We start from the raw sequence: 17,545 nt of genomic DNA, 5'->3' as shown, positions 1-17,545 counted from the left end.
ATATTTCTAAATAGCTTCCAATGAACGTCATGAATAAACTTATTTGGTCCCAGCGAGAATCGAACTCGCGACCTTCAGCTCATAAAAGCCATGCTCTAACCAACTGAGCTACAGGACCTCAAATATTAGTAATATAATAAATATTTGAAGATAAACAAGCAAATAATTTTGAATAACAAACTTTTTAATCTCAAAAAAATTGTTTAAGAAAAATAAAAAATATTTCTATATAACTTCCAATCAATGTTATGTACAAATTTGTTTGGTCCTACCAAAAGGACTGAAACCCGCAACCATAAGACCAACGCTCTAACCAATTGAGTTACGGACCTCAATGTTATGTACAAATTTGTTTGGTCCTACCAAAAGGACTGAAACCCGCAACCTTCGGCTCATAAGACCAACGCTCTAACCAATTGAGTTACGGACCTCAAATATTGATAACATAATAAGTATCTGAAGATAAATAAGCAAATGCCAAAAACATTTGCACGTTTATTTTCTATTTTTTAATTTCTAAATAACTTCCAAATAATATTATGAATAAACTTATTTAGTCCAGGCGAAATTCGAACCCACAACCTTCAGCTCATAAGAGCCATGCTCTGACCAATTGAGCTACGGGACCTCAAACATTTATATAATAATAAATATCTAAAGATAAACACGCAATTAGTTTTGAATAACAAACTTTCAATTAATGTGATAGTTAACTTATTTGGTCCCGACAGGGCTCGAACTTGCTACCTTCGGCTCATAAGACCAAAGCACTAACCAACTGAGTTACGCCACTGTAAACATTGATAACATAACTAATATCTGAAGATAAAGAAGCAAATATCAAAAATATTTAACTATTTATTTTCTATTTCTAAATTGCTTCCACAGAACGTCATGAATAGACTTATTTGGTCCCGGCGAGGACCGAACTCGCAACCTTAAGCTCATAAAAGCCATGCTCTAACCAAATGAGCTACGGGACCTCAAACATAAGTAATATAATAAATATTTGAAGATAAATAAGCAAATAATTTTGAATAACAAATTTTTTTTAATCTCAAAAACATTGTTTTAGAAAAATAAGAAATATTTCTACATAACTTCCAATCAATATTATGAACAAATTTGCTTGGTCCTACCAAAAGGACTCAAACCCGCAACCTTTGGTTCATAAGACCAACGCTCTAACCAATTGAGTTACAAGACCTCAAATATTGATAACATAATAAATATCTGCAGATAAACGAACAAATATAAAAAAATATTTTCTTGTTTATTTTCTATATTTCTAAATAGCTTTCAAACAATGTCATGAATAAACTTATTTGGTCCTGGCGAGGCTAAAACCTGCGGCCTTCAGATCATAAGAGCCACGCTCTAGCCAACTGAGTTGAGGGACCACAAACACTAGTAATATAATAAATATTTGAAGACAAACAAGCAAATAGTTTTGAATAACAAACTTTTTAATCTCAAAAACATTGTTATAGAGAAAAAAAAACAAATATTTCTACATCACTTCAAAACAATGTTATGAATAAACTTATTTGGTCCCGTCAGGGACCATAAGACCAATGTTGTAACCAACTGAGTTACGAGAACTCAAATATTGATAACATAATAAATATCTGAAGATAAATAAGCAAATATCAAAAGTATTTGCATGTTTATTTTTTATTTTTTAATTTCTCAATAGCTTCCCAATATTATAAATAAACTTATTTGGTCCCGGCGAGATTCGAACCCGCGACCTTCAGCTCATAAGAGCCACGCTCTGACCAACTGAGCTACGGGACCTTGAATATTTGTATAATAATAAATATATGAAGATAAACAAGCAATTAGTTTTGAATAACAAACTTTCAATCAATGTGATAATTAACTTATTTGGTCCCGGCGAGCCTCGAACCTGCGACCTTCAGCTCATAAGATCAACGCTCTAACCAACTGAGCTACGCGACTGCAAACATTGACAACATAATAAATATCTGAAGATAAAGAAGCCAATATCAAAAATATTTAACTATTTATTTACCATTTTTTATATTTCTAAATAGCTTCCAAAGAACATCATGAATAAACTTATTTAGTCCCGGTGAGGACCAAACTCGCGACCTTCAGCTCATAAAAGCCATGCTCTAACCAACTGAGCTACGGGACCTCAAACATTAATAATATAATAAATATTTGAAGATAAACAAGCAAATAATTTTGAATAACAAACTTTTTTAATCTCAAAAACATTGTTTTAGAAAAATAAGAAATATTTCTACATAACTTCCAATCAATATTATGAACAAATTTGCTTGGTCCTACCAAAAGGACTCAAACCTGCAACCTTCGGCTCATAAGACCAACGCTCTAACCAATTGAGTTACGGGACCTCAAATATCGATAACATAATAAGTATCTGAAGATAAATAAGCAAATATCAAAAACATTTGCACGTTTATTTTCTATATTTCTAAATGGCTTTCAAACAATGTCATGAATAAACTTATTTGGTCCTGGCGAGGCTAAAACCTGCGGCCTTCAGCTCATAAGAGCCATGCTTGTGGGGGAATTAATTAACTTATTTGGCACCCTAGAGCATGTGGCTCGTATCATGATACATGGTAAATCTTTTGGATCGCCATACGGATTTAAATGATGTCATCTTCATCGGGGCCCAAGTTCCTATCTTTTTTAAGCTTGTGCATACTTGTTTATTATTGTGCTAACCCCTTTATTCATTAATCTTGAATCCCTAACATGCATCATATCTTCATTTTTTGAGCGTGTGAGTAATGGTGGTTTGGGAATTTATGATTTACTACTCTATGATTAAGGTTAACTTTGTATATGTATGTTTTATCTTTACTCTTGTGCTTTAATGTGGCTTTTATTGCAAAATGTAAACGGTCCTAATTGGGTTCCTATAAATGCTTGTTTGTAGTAATTATTGGATATTGGGAAATTTGGAGGGTTAAGGGTAGATTGTACATTAGGGATGGTTTGTAATTCTTTTCTCCTCCCCCTTTCTTTGTGTGTTGAATTGATAGATGCAAAAATATGCTTGGATGACATGTTTTACAAAAATGCATGAAAGGATTTTTTTTCATCTCAATTAGAGTTAATCGTATTATATGGAGCGCCTTTAAGTGACCTTATTTTTCGATTCTCGTAGATCTATTGATTTAGGGGTAAATACTGTGATAAATACAATCATGAAGACTTGGCAAGATAATCATGATATTACAACCTGGTTATATTTTATAGCTCGTCCATGCCACAAGTATGCACAAGCTTATTCACGGCGCGGTAAAGTATAGATACCCTATCCCTTTTAATCAATTTATATGGAGTTTGCAATTCTTAATGACGCAACGAGCAGCCGAGATAGGCATACCGACTGGACCACAAGACCCTCAACTATCGCCTAAAAGACCCTACACAAACTGCCTCTCAGGTGTACAAAAGATATCGGCTCCAGAACAGGGCTTCACACAGGGGCTTCTAAGACCGAAAGGGTATACCTACGATTTGGGGCCCGGAAGCACGGGCTGGGAATGGCTCAGAAATGATTACAATGCTTGCTACATGTCTTAAAGGAAATATTAAGGCCTCAAAATGGTGTGATAAGTGACAGACAGAGAGATATTGGGCTAAAACTGCTAAATGCTTCCAAAGTGGCACCGATTTTGCGCATTAATTTATATGGAGTTTGCAATTCTTAATGAGACAACGAGCAGCCGATATAGGCAAACCGATTGGACCACAAGACCCTAAAATATCGCCTAGATGAGCACATACAAGCTGCCCCTCAGGCGTACAGAAGATATCGGCTCCGGAATAGGGCTTCACATAGGGCTCCTAAGACCAAAGGGGTATACCTACGATTTTGGGGCCTAGAAGAACCGGCTCGGAATGGCCCAAAAATGATTACAATGCTTTCTACATGTCTTAGAGTAAATATTATGGCATCAAAATGGCATGATAAGCGGCAGACAAAGAGATATTAGGCTAAAACTGCCAAATGCTTCCGGAGTGGCACCGATTTTGCGCATTAATTTATATGGAGTTTGCAATTCTTAATGACATGACGAGTTGTCGAGATAGGTGACAGTGATTTTTGTAAGTGTACCAAATCGCAACAAGTAATATAGAGTGAGAGAGTATCGTATCCACAGGGATTGTATATCAAGTACCAAAATTATGTTAACCTATTATTATTTAAACGACAATAAGAGAGATTTATTATAAGAAAAGTGAATTCTAAAATAAAACAGAAAGAAATCAAGCAACAGTATTTAGATGAAAAGAAATCAAGGATTTAAAACTACTAGGGATTTTAATTTCACTTAATTCTATCCAATTTATTTTATTAGTTTGATAATCAATTTTAATTGTTCAAGTAGGGGAAACAACCCTAAAATCACTAACAAGCTCTCCCGATGTATTGTTAACTATTCTAATCCGGTCTAATTACCTATCTCCCAATAGCACAATCAATCATGAATTAGATCATTAAGTTTTATGGTTTGTTTTGTGAATTTATAACCTAAGGTCATTAACTTATGAAAACCCCCCATGAGTCAAACCATATAGCTTCTGCATCAAGTTATTATTCTCATGTAATTTATTACCTTTTTCGTATCAAAAACCCTTCTTCCGATAGTGATTAATGAAATAAATCAATCCAGGGGAGAAACTTGCCTGGAAGCATTAAGATCAATAATAAATTATATCAAGAACAAAGAAAAGCAAATCTAATATTATAAATTGGAATCGAATTAAGCTACACCAAATCCCTAGTATGAGAGTTTAGCTTGACATAGTAATTAAATAAAACTCAATAATGATTGAATAAAACTTCATAATCAATAATGAATAATGAAAAGAAAGACAAGATTAAGAGTTTAGAAATAAAAACTAGACAACAGCTATATGGATGGCTTCCTTGAATCTTGGCACAAATATTGGACGCTTGAAATCTTTGAGAGAGAGAGAACTATTTAGAAAAATACTAGAATTCGAGATATCTGTACAATGAATAGCTCCCCTCTTTATATAGATCTCTTGGAGGAAAATCTGACTCTGTTTAGGAAATAGAATCCTTATTAAGTATGAAATCTTCTTTGGAGATCATAACTGATTAGGCCTTGGATTTCTTCTTAGTTAGGACTCTTCTCTCTTCCTAAATAGGTTTAGGTCTTGTTTTGCACGTTTAGGAATATATCTGAGGCGGGCCCATATGAGAAAAAGATTGGCTTGCGTTTTTAGTTCAAGTCAGCTCTGCCTTTGTAGCACGATCGTGCCATCTAGCACGGCTTGGGCGTGCTAGAGTCTAGATCTATGAATGATTTAGCACGGACCGTGCTTTGCAACACGCTCAGAGGAGTCTTTGTGGCACGGGCATACGCCCTAGCACGGCTAGGGCGTGCTAGGCTCTGACCTTCCAAGATAGATTTCATCACGGGCGTGCTAGGCAAACACGCCCTGAGGTTCTTTTGGGCATGGGTGTGCCATATAGCACGGGCTAGCCGTGCTAACCTCTGACTCTCCACTTGATTTCTCTTAGTTTTAGCACGGGCGCGTTATGGTGCACGGGTTGGGTGTGCTCGAGCCTGAGTATTTTGCTTTGTAATGCTCTTTTCTGTGCCAAAACCCTGCAAATTTCTTTCAGATGAAGTGGATTATGATTTGAGGAAGCTTTGAACAAAAATTATAATTAAAACGAAGTAAAAATAAATTAAAGTGACAAAATTTACTAAAATTCTAAATAAAAATGATACTAAAAATACTGTAAAAATGACACCTATCAATAGGCATACCGATTAGACCACAACACCCTAAAATATAGCCTAGATGAGCCTATATGAGTTGCCCCTCAGGCGTACAAAAGATATCAACTCTAGAACAGGGCTTCACACAGGGCTCCAAAGACCAAAGGGGTATACCTACGAATTTGGGGCCTAGAAGTACGGGCTCAAAATGGCTCAAAAATGATTACAATTCTTCCTCCATGTCTTAGAGGAAATATTATCGCTATGAAATGGCGTGATAAGCGACAGACAGAGAGATATTTGGCTAAAACTGCCAAATGCTTCTGGAGTGGCACCGAATTTGCTCATTAATTTATATGGAGTTTGCAATTCTTCATGACACAATAAGTAGCTAAGATAGGCATACTGATTGGACCACAAGACCCTAAACTATCACCTAGATGAGTCTATACGAGCTGCCAAATAGCCGTATAGAAGATATCAGCTCCGGAATAGGGCTTCACACAGGGCTCCTAAGACCAAAGGGGTATACATAGGATTTTGGGGCTGTGAACCCCTCCCCCAAAAATAGGCATATAATGAATATGACTAAGGGCAGAAATGCACGTGAATGTGTGAGTCACCACCTTGTTTAATTATTTTAGGGTAAACTAGGAAAAAACCCTAAGTTGACTCCAATTTTAATTAACCTAATTACTAGATTAATTATCCCAATGTTTAAGGCATAGTCTACGAACCCGAGGTGGATCCCGAGACTATGTCATGTTGATTAACTAACCTAAGTGTGAATGCTTTGCAAGATAATGATGTAATTGGACCAATAAAGTGTTTAAGTGATTTCGACTTGCCGCTCGGGGTTAAATCCCGAACGTGCCTACGTACTTCCGTTTGAATGGAAGATCAAAGTCGACGTAGTTTGATAGACCTTTTTTTAAAGGGCTTTGAATGGGTATGCTTAATGCATGAGTGTGTGTATGCTTCGTGCATTTTGTTTAGGCATTTTGCCAAAGAATTGACTGATTTTCTGTTTTAGGCATTTGTTGCCAAAAATTGATATTTGATTGGGCAATTTATTGCCAAAAATTGATGTTTGGGCTTTTGTTGCCAAAATGATTATTTGAAGGCTTTAGCCAAAATGGGTTGACTTAGGCCATTTGTTTGCCAAAAGTGTTGATTGGACGATTGTCGCCAAAATGATTGATTTAAGGCTTTTAGCCAAAAGATTGATTAATTCAAGGCATTTTGCCAAAGCTTCGATTTAAGCGATTTATCACTAAAAATGGTTAATCTTATTTATAGGCAATTTGTTTGCCAAAAGTGATCAATTGAAATGCAATATAAGCAATTTATTGCCAAAAAAAACGTGGTTAATTAAGGCTATTTAGCCACAAATATTGATTAATTGGACTTAAGCCGGACTATTCGAAATAAAGGCGATTATACCGTAGTCATTAATTGACCAGATACTTTAGCCAATATTGTCGGATTTAGGCTTTAACACCACGATTATTAATTAACCGGGCATTTAAGCTTAATCATATTTAATTGAGGCAGTTTATTTGCCAAATTGATGACGTGAATGCATTTATGCAGCAGTTTAATTCAGAATTGGAGTAGAAGAGAATATGCACAAAATGTTGAAATTAAATAGACAGAGTTTCGTTATTACCTGAGTTAATCGGCGGCCGCTTCTTAGCTTCAGCTTGAAAATTCCAGATTAAGCTCCTCGTTTGGGGAATATTAATTAGAATTAATTTAATTAAGTGACCAAGTATCACAACAGCAGAATAATAAAAGCCTACACTAAATGCAGAAAAGCAGTAAAAGAACCGCAAGGAGCGTCTGTTTTCATCCCAAAAACCCCCGGAAGGATCTCGAAAAACATCTTTTTATTTTATTGTATTATTGTTTTGGAAAAAGGTGATAAAAAATCTTTTTGGATATGCGATGCCGATAAATCGGTCTTATAAAATATTTTGAGTCGCCACCCAGCAATGGGACCATTTTTATTTTATTAAATGACTCCATTTAACCCATTTTTATTCAAGGCCAAATTATTTAGAAAAACTGGTCAGGCGAACCAATGAGGTTCTGGGTAAGGGAATTGGGTACGTCGGCCCGTTGGAAGTCGACGCCCGAAAAACCGGCCTCTTTTAACCTACGATTTCTAATTGATTTTATTTTAGAAAAAGCCAATTTATTTATACAAACCCAACCCGAATAAATCAAACCGAGTTCCTATGTGGAAAATTAATTAACCATCCCAAATAGGTTCATTCATTGCATTCATCATAAATTAACCATCACATCCACCATTCATCCACAATGTACAGTAAAAATAATTAAAGACCCGCTCTTGCCTTATGGTTAAAGGCGGGCCACAAACCGAGTTTAATAATATAATCAATAGTAAACAATAAATAACAAATCCCAAAATCTTGTAATCACAATGAATTAATCGATTTGGTTTGATTAAGACTTAATTTGCCCATTATTGATCATTTTCCGGATTAGGATTAAAAATCTACTTAATGACATGAAATTAAGACAAAATAAGAAAAGTGTTCTGGAACTTGAAGACAGTCGCGTCACGCAGCTGTTCTATGAAGAACAGTCGCATGACAGAGCTCTTATCATTTATTCTGGAAACTTAGAGCAGTTGCGTCACGCAGTTGTTCTATGAAGAACAGTCGCGTGACGGAACTCTGGTTATAGTCCTAGAAATTGGAACAGTTGCGTCACGCAGCTGTTCTAGGAAGAACAGTCGCGTGACGGAACTCCTATCTACGTGACGGAACAGTTCGTGACTTTATTAAAATCCTCAGGTATATTGATTATTTAATCAAAGCAAAATATTAAATACAAATATTCAAACAAAATGGAAACTGAGCACACGAACAGCTGCATCACGCGGGTGGTCCAGTCCAGGTTAAGGGCTTTTGGACATGAACAGTCGCGTCACGCAGGTAATAGCTGCATGACGCGGCTGCTCTGGTCCGCAACTACCTTTCAAACTACCTTTTTACGTGTTCTTTTTGTCAAAAATGATTAAACTCAACTCAGAAAAGTTCAACAATAGGGCAAAACTACGCCTAACCAATAACAGATCAACTAAATACTATGAAAATAAGATTTTTAAGAAATAATAGACTAGAAATAAAAAAGAAAAGTTAAAAATGGTTACCTAGCCCTCAGATTTGAGGATTGCATGCACTTTGATTAGCTTAGGAACACAGTCTCACAATCCCAGAAGTGAGGTTATCACGTTTTTCACAGAACGAAATGTTTCTCTCTTTCTTTCCTTTCTCTCTTTTTCTCTTCTTATATTTTTATACTTTTTGATTTCAAAACTAAGTTGTTAATGGCTTGATCTTCCTCAAGTTTACTCACTTGAGTTCTTGGGGAAGAAAACCCTAGCCGTTTAATGAAAATTTAGCTTAAAACCTTAGAATTTTTAGAGAAAACGAGAGAAAAGTCCAAAAGTCCTGCTTTTAGCACAAAATGTCATATTTATATGGGTAGGGCAACAGAACATAGTCGCATCACGCAGGTTATACCCGCGTAACGCAACCGTAATCTGCGTGACGCAGCTTACTTTTCGTACAGTTGCCGCGTATCCATACAAACAGTGCAGGCCATTGCACAGGCGCACGCCAGAGGTGTCAGCCTCGTTAGAGTTGCGTGACGCAACTAAGAGTGCCGTCACGCAGGTAGTAGCTGCGTGACGCAACCCTAACGCGGGTCAGACTCCTTTGGGCCGGTTCGATTCAAATTTTGGTTCAAACACTTCTGGTTGATCGTGATATCTTATCCCTTATCCTCTTATCATCACCGGGTCAGGTGGGGGCACAAAATTACGCGTCAACAGTTTGCCCCCCCACTTTATCATTAATTGTGTAAACAATTAATGTTAAAGTGGTCCATTGACGCGCCTTCTATCTGGCCATCACTCCCGAAGCTCGATTTGATCGGCTTGGAAAGATGCTGAATTAATCATCTGGACACCTTCTCAGCTCGGTTTGATCGCCTTTGTCGGCTTCCAGTCGGATTAATAACAAAATTGATTTGACGAAGATACCTTCAAAGCTCGGTTTGATCGGCTTGAAGGGCTTTGATCTGGCCACCTACTCAGCTCGGTTTGATCGGCTTTGTTGGCTCCAGTCGGTTTAGAAAAGGCATCCTCGAGGCTCGGTTTGATCGGCCTGAAAGATGTTGGTTTGATGAAAGAGTCTTCAAAGCTCGGTTTGATCGGCTTGAAGGGCTTTGATCTGGCCACCTACTCAGCTCGGTTTGATCGGCTTTGTCGGCTCCAGTCGGTTTAGAAAAGGCATCCTCGAGGCTTGGTTTGATCGGCCCGAAAGATGTCGGTTTTACCCTGGTCAACTTCGCAATTCATCATCATTGACTGGGGGAGAGATTTCAAACAGCTTCGCAATACATCATCACTGTTTTGAAATTGTTCTGACTAGCTTCGCAATGCACCATCACTAATCAATAAGACCTATCGGCTTCGAAAAACCATCACCTGTTGGCCTGAAAAATTGTTCACAAGAAAAAGAGCAATATTCGTGTGCAAACTAACCTTGCCTTTTGTTAGAAAAATATTGGAACATCACATGTTCCCATGCATTGATTATGAAAAAAGATTCACATTAAGGCAAAAGGTTATACTTTTGCCCCCCAGTCCGGAATTTCGGCCTAGGACCAAAAATATCCACTTTTTTAGGCATATTTTAATCATTTTGCAAAAATTTTAGCAAAAATTTCGGCATAAAAGATTTAACAAAAATTTGTTATCTGCATTTTCAAGTATACCCTTTATGATATAGTGGTTGAAAGAAAACTGACCTAAAGGTAATCTGGGCAATTTGGTGTTTCTGCCCCCTGTGCGGTGAGTAGACAAAAATTACTGAAGTGTACGAGCCGCACATCGACGTCAAATTGCTGAAGTGGACCGTCGTGGGCTTTTAAACGGGCCGCACGGGCTTATTGGGCTTGAAAGAAGATAATGGGCCCATTGCTTTTTGGGCTTGGAGAAGTGGGCTTGGGCCCAGCCGCTTACTGTGAACCCCTCCCCAAAATATCATCAAGCATATGAATGCATGTGACTAAGGGAAGAAATGCACGTGAATGTATGAGTCGCCACCTTGTTTAATTATTTTAGGGTAAACTAGGAAAAAACCCTAAGTGACTCGAATTTTAATTAACCTAAATACTAGATTAATTAACCCAATGTTTAAGGCATGGTCTACGAACCCGAGGTGGATCCCGAGACTATGTCATGCTGATAAACTAACCAATGAATGAATGCTTTACAAGGAAGATGAAGTAATTGGACCAATGAAAAAAATGTTTATGTGATTTCGACTTGCCGCTCGGGGTTAAATCCCAAACGTGCCTACGTACTTCCGTTTGAATGGAAGATCAAAGTCAACGTAGTTCGATAGGCCTTTTTAAAAGGGCTTTGAATGGGTATGCTTTATGCATGAGTGTGTGTATGCTTCGTGCATTTTGTTTAGGCATTTTGCCAAAGAGTTAATTGATTTGATTAGGCATTTGATGCCAAAATTGTTGATTTAAGGCTTTTAGCCAAAAAGTTTGATTTAGGCAATTGTTGCCAAAAATTGATGTGATTTAGGCGATTGTCGCCAAAATTGGTTATTTGAAGGCTTTAAAGCCAAAACATTGATTTAGGCAATTTATTGCCAAAAATTGATGATTGAGCGATTGTCGCCAAAATTGATTATTTGAAGGCTTTAAGACAAAATGATTTGATTTAGGCAATTTATTGCCAAAAAATTGATGATTGGGCGATTGTCGCCAAAATTGAATGATTTAAGGCAATTTATTTGCCAAAAGTAATAATTTGAAGGCTTTTAGCCAAAATTTTAATTTAAGCGATTTGTCGCTAAGAAAGATTAATCTACTTGTAGGCAATCTGTTTGCCGACAGTGATAAATCGATTTGCAATGTAGGCAATTTATTGCCAAGAAAACGTGTTTAATTAAAGCTTTTTAGCCACAATTATTGATTAATTGGACTTAAGCCGGATTGTTCGAAATAAAGGCGATTATACCATAGTTATTAATTAACTAGGTATTTTAAGCCAATATTGTCGAATTTAGGCTTTAATACCATGATTATTAATTAACCGGGCATTTTAGCCTAAGATCTTTTAATTGAGGCAGTTTATTTGCCTAATGATGATATGAATGCATTTATGCAGTTGTAGAATTAGGAGTAGAAGAGAAGCATGCATGAAGTGCTAAAATTAAATAGGCAGAGCTTAGTTTATGTACCTGATTTAATTGACGGCCACTTCTTAACTCCAGGTTAAGCTCCTCGTTAAGGGAATTTTAATTAATTCAAATTTAGGTGACCAATTAACACAGCAAGAAAGCAATAAAACTAAATTAAAATGCAGAAAAGCAGTAAAGAATCGCAAGGAGCGTAGGGGAGAAGGAGCGTCCGTCAACACAGACTGAGTGAGTTGAAATGAAGACATCGGGGCCAATTTATAGGCAAAAATCGGACTGTGGGGCGGCCCGGGCCGCCGGACAGCCACCGAGGCCGACGGTTTTGCTGATTTTTTCGTTCCGGAGGCTTTTCCGGGAGTTTCGAACCTCGAAAAAATATTCCGGGACCAGTTCCGTGATCTTCGTAATTTTCCGGACGTTTCAAGTACCATATTGGCATACTTCCGGTGAACTTTCCGAATGGCCTCCGGCCCGGCTGGACTCTTTGCAGTCCGGGAAAACTGGCTCTTTGAGCCTCAAAATTTGGGTATTCACAGTTGCCCCCCACCGGCAACCACAAAAAAAGATTTATGGGAGTCGGTAGTTGTCTGAAACGCAAATTTTGAAGGCGAAAATCGGACGCGTCCAGAAGACCCGCCTTTTAGCTATTTGCTTATAAATAGCTTGAAATTCTAACTTTTCATTCATTCTTAACTTTCAAACTCAAAGATTTTTTTCAAATCCTCTCAACTTTTTCCATGACTTCTCCGAGCCACAGTAGCGATGAGGATTTTCTGGCGTCTTTGGGGGTTTCCCTCGAGGAGGCCAATGTTACGGCGGACGCTGACACTCACGCCTCCGTAACTGGCATCTATGCCCAGGTAAGCTCCCTTTCACCTTTATTTGTTTTAATTATTTCTTTGGGCCTTAGAGGCCAAAAATGTAGATCTTTGGGCCTCTGTGGCCAAACTGTGGATTTTTGGGCCTCTGTGGCCAAACTGTAATTTTTGGGCCTCTGTGGCCAAAACGTGAATTTTTTCTGTGCTTACTGTTTTATTAGTATGCATGCTATGGTAGAACTAAGATATTATCCTTAGTAAGGAACCAAGGAATAACTCTTAGATTGCTTTACCTTTTAGGACTCCCGTATTAAATTGGATGTGGGTGAGAGTTCTGTGGCTGAAATTCCGATCGAGATACTCGATCACCATAACCCAGTTGGAGCGATTATCGGCCTGTCTTATCTGGGCTACCTGAGGCATCTTGACATGGGTCAGAGCAGCCACAAGGAGTTACTGGGCGCTTTGGCCGAGAGATGGTGGGACACCACCAATACTTTTCACTTTTCTTGGGGCGAGTTGACAATGACCCCTGCGGACTTTTCTGTGATCTCTGGGATCCCTTTCGGCATTCGGCCGATCGAGCTATATGATGACTGGAGGATAGAGCTCTCCTCTGACCGGATAGTGGAGCTGATCGGGATAAACCTGCCTCGGGTTGTCGAGCCAGGCTCCGTTACTCCTGCTTTGAGCGTTTCCAGACGCTGGTTATCCCTCTAGGCCCCTGACATCTATACTAGATACAAGCGGGGAGAGCTGACGGCTACTCAGGTGGCCAGATTCACTTTGTTGCTGCTTTTTGCTTCGACCTTCTGGTCCAACAGGAAAGAGAAGTTTAATCCTTCTATCTTGAGGAGTTTGGAAAATCTGGCCCATTTGGAGGAGTATGACTGGGCAGGTGCTATTCTGAGCCGCATGTATGACGACATGTGTGATCTGAGTCGAGGCCACTGCAAACTCAGCGGGACCTACTACTTCTGGGAGGTAATGTAAAGAACATTCTTCCTTTCCGTGTTTTTCTGTTCGTCTTGATTTTTCTTTTTCACTGATTCTTTTTCTGTTTCGCAGACTTGGGCATTTGAGTACTTCCCTTACACTCGCCCAGAGCTACTTCATACTGATCTTGGATTAGGGCTGGTGCCTTCGGCTTGGAGATGGTACCGAACAAACCTTCATACTGTTCGGCGCAAGAAATCGCTGAAGGAGCTGAGAGCCTTTTTTGATACTTGCACTCTGGAGCAGGTATGTGCTTAGTGATTCTTGGATATGTTAAATAAAAAGGATTTACTAACATATTTGCATCTTTTATAGGCCGAAATAGGGCCGTTGACTGCCCGTCTACAGAGCTGGATTCAGGCTGATCCCGATTTCCAGCGGTTAGATGCCTTGTCTCGGCGGAGGGTGGTCCTGTCGCACCCCGTCCTGCGGCGATATTATTTGGGCGAGAGAGTGGATATTCAGATAAGAGGCTGCCGCTCTGTCCCTTATTCCCCCCCCCCCCCCCGAGGACATGCGAATGGGTAAGCAGATGACACTAGCCGCTGCTCATACTGAGGGTATTCCACATGTGGAGTTCATCATGGGAGGAGATTATGATGAGTTCTGCAGGATCTCTTTGATGCAGCCCATTGGATCTCGGTTAGATGATTTTCAGAGGGCGGTACCTTCCCAGCCGCTTGGCACCCGTTCTTCTCGGGCTTCGGGCCCCTCGACTAGGACTCCAAGGAGGAGGCCTATGACTGACCCCACTTCTTCTATTCCGGTTGAGGGTCCGTCTCGGGCCGGGCCTAGCCGCTCGGCTGGTCCTTACAGGGCTCCCCGGGGCTATTTCGGAGGCTACCGGGACGCTTCATCCAGATCTGGCCAATTTACGCCTTCCATACAGCATTCCCTACTATCTTCCCAACAGCCCTCCAGCTTTTCGAGAGGTCTCCTTGGAAGGTGTGGACCGCCCGACTCTTCCTTCCGAGGACATTACTGAGGTAAAGACTGAAAAAAAAATCCCTCACAAAAAAGATTCATAAGAGATTCGGTATTGACTTGTGTTTTCCTTTGCATGATTTTCAGGTTCCTGTCGGGTTGGTCAATCAGATGATGGAGCTGGTTCTCGGGATGCAGCAAGAACTAACTGCGGCCTGGACTCAGTTAGCTTTTGATGATCAGAGGAGGAGGAGGCCCCGCCACTGATAGTTGCCGGATTTCCCTGCTTTTTTCTTATTTTCATTTCTGTACTGAACTTTGCTTGTACCTGCACTTGGTTAGTACTGAAAATTTTATATGTATGCATGATTATCAAATTTGAAAGAAAATAGGATTTCCTTTCAGCCCATTTAATGGAAAAATATATATATTTTTTTAGTACTGGAAATGAAAAAACTCTTCTTTTTTATTTACGGTACTGAAAAATTCTTTTTTTTTTCTGGCGGTGGCCACCGGGTACGGGGCCGCCGCCGCCGGGTCCGGCGGACCGAGCCGCTGGGTTCGGCTGCCGCAGCCGCCTCCGGGCGCGTTTTTTCTCTATAAAAGCTGTTTTTTCAGATTTCATTCACTTTTCCCCGAAATTCGAGCCAAGGTCAGTTTTTTCTCTTTTCTCTCTTTTCTTCCTTCTTTTCTTTTTTTAAAAAAAACATGAATCCCTTTTACAACCATAGCATGCACAGCTGGATTAGGAGTCTCTCCAAAGTTGAAAAGATCAATTTGGGGAGGTACAGTATTTCTCCTGTCATTACTCTTAGGGGTGTAGTAGTTGATTGGGATTTTTTACGGGCCTGTATTAGATTTTGGGACCCGGAGGCCTACGTTTTCCGGTTTGGGGCCATGATGGAGGAGATGTGCCCTCTTTTTGAGGAGTTTTGTGCTATTATAGGGTGCGACCCTAATGCCCCTTTAGTCAAGCATGAGGTAAAAATAGGGTATGTTAGGTCGTTCGAAAACCTATTTCAATTCAGTCGACCACAGGCTAGGGCCATGATTGTTGATGACCAGAAAGCGGTTCTGCTGCCCCTAATTGATGAATTTTCAGAGGCTCGCTCAGACGACCCAGACCGGATGAGGCTGAGAATGCGGGCCTTGGTTTTTTGTTTATTGGCTGGCTTCTTGTTTAACCAGGACCCAGGCTTTGGGGATTTGCGCCTTTGCCCCATGGTTCGGCAAATGGAGGATATGAGCTGCATTGGTGGCATTGTGCTGGCAGAGACCATTAGGGGCCTTGACAGAGCTGCTTTAGGGTTCACTGACTGGACAGTCTCTCCCATTATTCTCCAGGTATTTCCCCTTATTATTTTTCCTCTATTTTTTTTCTTTTAATTCATTCCCTTGTAATAGAAAGGATGCATTACTCAGGTTTGGTTGAAGGAAGGACCACCTTCAAGTGGTTGCTACTCCTACTCTCCTGCCCTATAGCCCTACTCAGTATCGTATGCGGAGGATCTTGATCACACACCCATCTACTGATGCTTGGACTTCATGGCTGATTGAGTTGGGTCCAAATGAGATACTGTGGTTCATCTCTTGGTACAACATCACCCGCTTTATCCAGGTTAGCTTTCGCCATACTCGGGTTTACCTTTTAGGCCTTACACACTGTACTTGGTACTGCGCTTCGCGCGTCTTGAGGCAGATGGGGATATCTTAGACTGTTCCAATTATGGATGACATTTCAGCTGATTCAGCCATTACCCCGGGTGTTACCGGAGCCGTCCTTAGGGCTTGGGTCAGGGATCATCATATGGTTAGGCCTTTGCCTAACCCTGCCGGTGTTCAGACTTCTCCTGAGTATCGAACCTGGTTCATTGCCAGTGTCTGGCCGATTGAGAGACCAAGGAGGACCGCCCTGCTGAGTGCACTCGAAGGTTGGGTTCAGACTGACGCAGATGATGAGGTTGGGACTGGTGAGGAGATTGTGTTGGCTCCTCGGACAGGCGAGGTTGGGCAGAGTTTACCAACTAGGGATGACTCGGAAGACGTTGCCCCACGGAGGCGACGGGATACCTAGACTTCTATAGGCTTTTGTTTTTTTTTTATTTGGAACTTGGACTTTGGATGTATGTTTTTTCTTTGCTTTGGACCTGGACTTAGATTTCATCATTTGTTTATTTGGTTTGGATTTATTGCTTTCTGCCTGACTTTGGGCTGCTATTAGAATGAGATTTGACTTTTTAGCTTAAATTGAGAATATCATTTAGCTTTCCAAGCATTTTCCAACTTTATTTATTTCAAGCTCTAATTTTTGCCTAAGCTGCCCTTTCGGGTTTTCAACTTAGCGAGCTACCCATTTTTGCCTAAGCCGCCCTTTCGGGTTTTCGACTTAATGGGTTTTTTCTTTTTTTTTTTCACTTTTTTTTTCTTTTCTTTCCTCTCTTTTTTTTTATTTGGCAAAGAAGAAATGAATTATGAAATGATTTTTTATTAATGTTTAGACCGCGCCCAATGAGGGCTGCCTACATATCTTCGATATATAATTTCTTTTTTCCGAGGAGAATCAGGTCTAATGTAGCTCTTTTACATTATGCAATGCTAATCATACAAAATATCTTTTCAACTGATCTAAATTACAAGGATTCGTGAACTCCAAACCATCTAAATCAGTCAAAATGACGGCTCCGCTGGACAGTATTTTCTTCAACACATAGGGTCCAGCCCAATGAGGACGGAACTTCCCACGTGGGTCTGTGACTGGTTGTCTAATCTCTTTCAAAACCAAACA

General features: G+C 39.7%; 1 non-coding gene across 1 annotated transcript; it reads right to left on the bottom strand.

Moving 5' to 3' along the window:
* Positions 1 to 1,723: 1,723 nt before the first annotated feature.
* TRNAI-UAU (transfer RNA isoleucine (anticodon UAU)) lies at positions 1,724 to 1,797 on the bottom strand. The gene has a single exon. It is a non-coding gene; the product is annotated as a tRNA-Ile (tRNA).
* Between the last annotated feature and the right edge of the window lie 15,748 nt (positions 1,798 to 17,545).

The sequence above is a fragment of the Jatropha curcas genome, chromosome 1 (genome assembly GCF_041381405.1).
Source record: "Jatropha curcas cultivar XTBG-Jc1 chromosome 1, XTBG_Jcur_1.0, whole genome shotgun sequence".
NCBI classification, from domain to species: domain Eukaryota; kingdom Viridiplantae; phylum Streptophyta; class Magnoliopsida; order Malpighiales; family Euphorbiaceae; genus Jatropha; species Jatropha curcas.
This window is presented reverse-complemented; position numbering and strand designations above follow the sequence as displayed.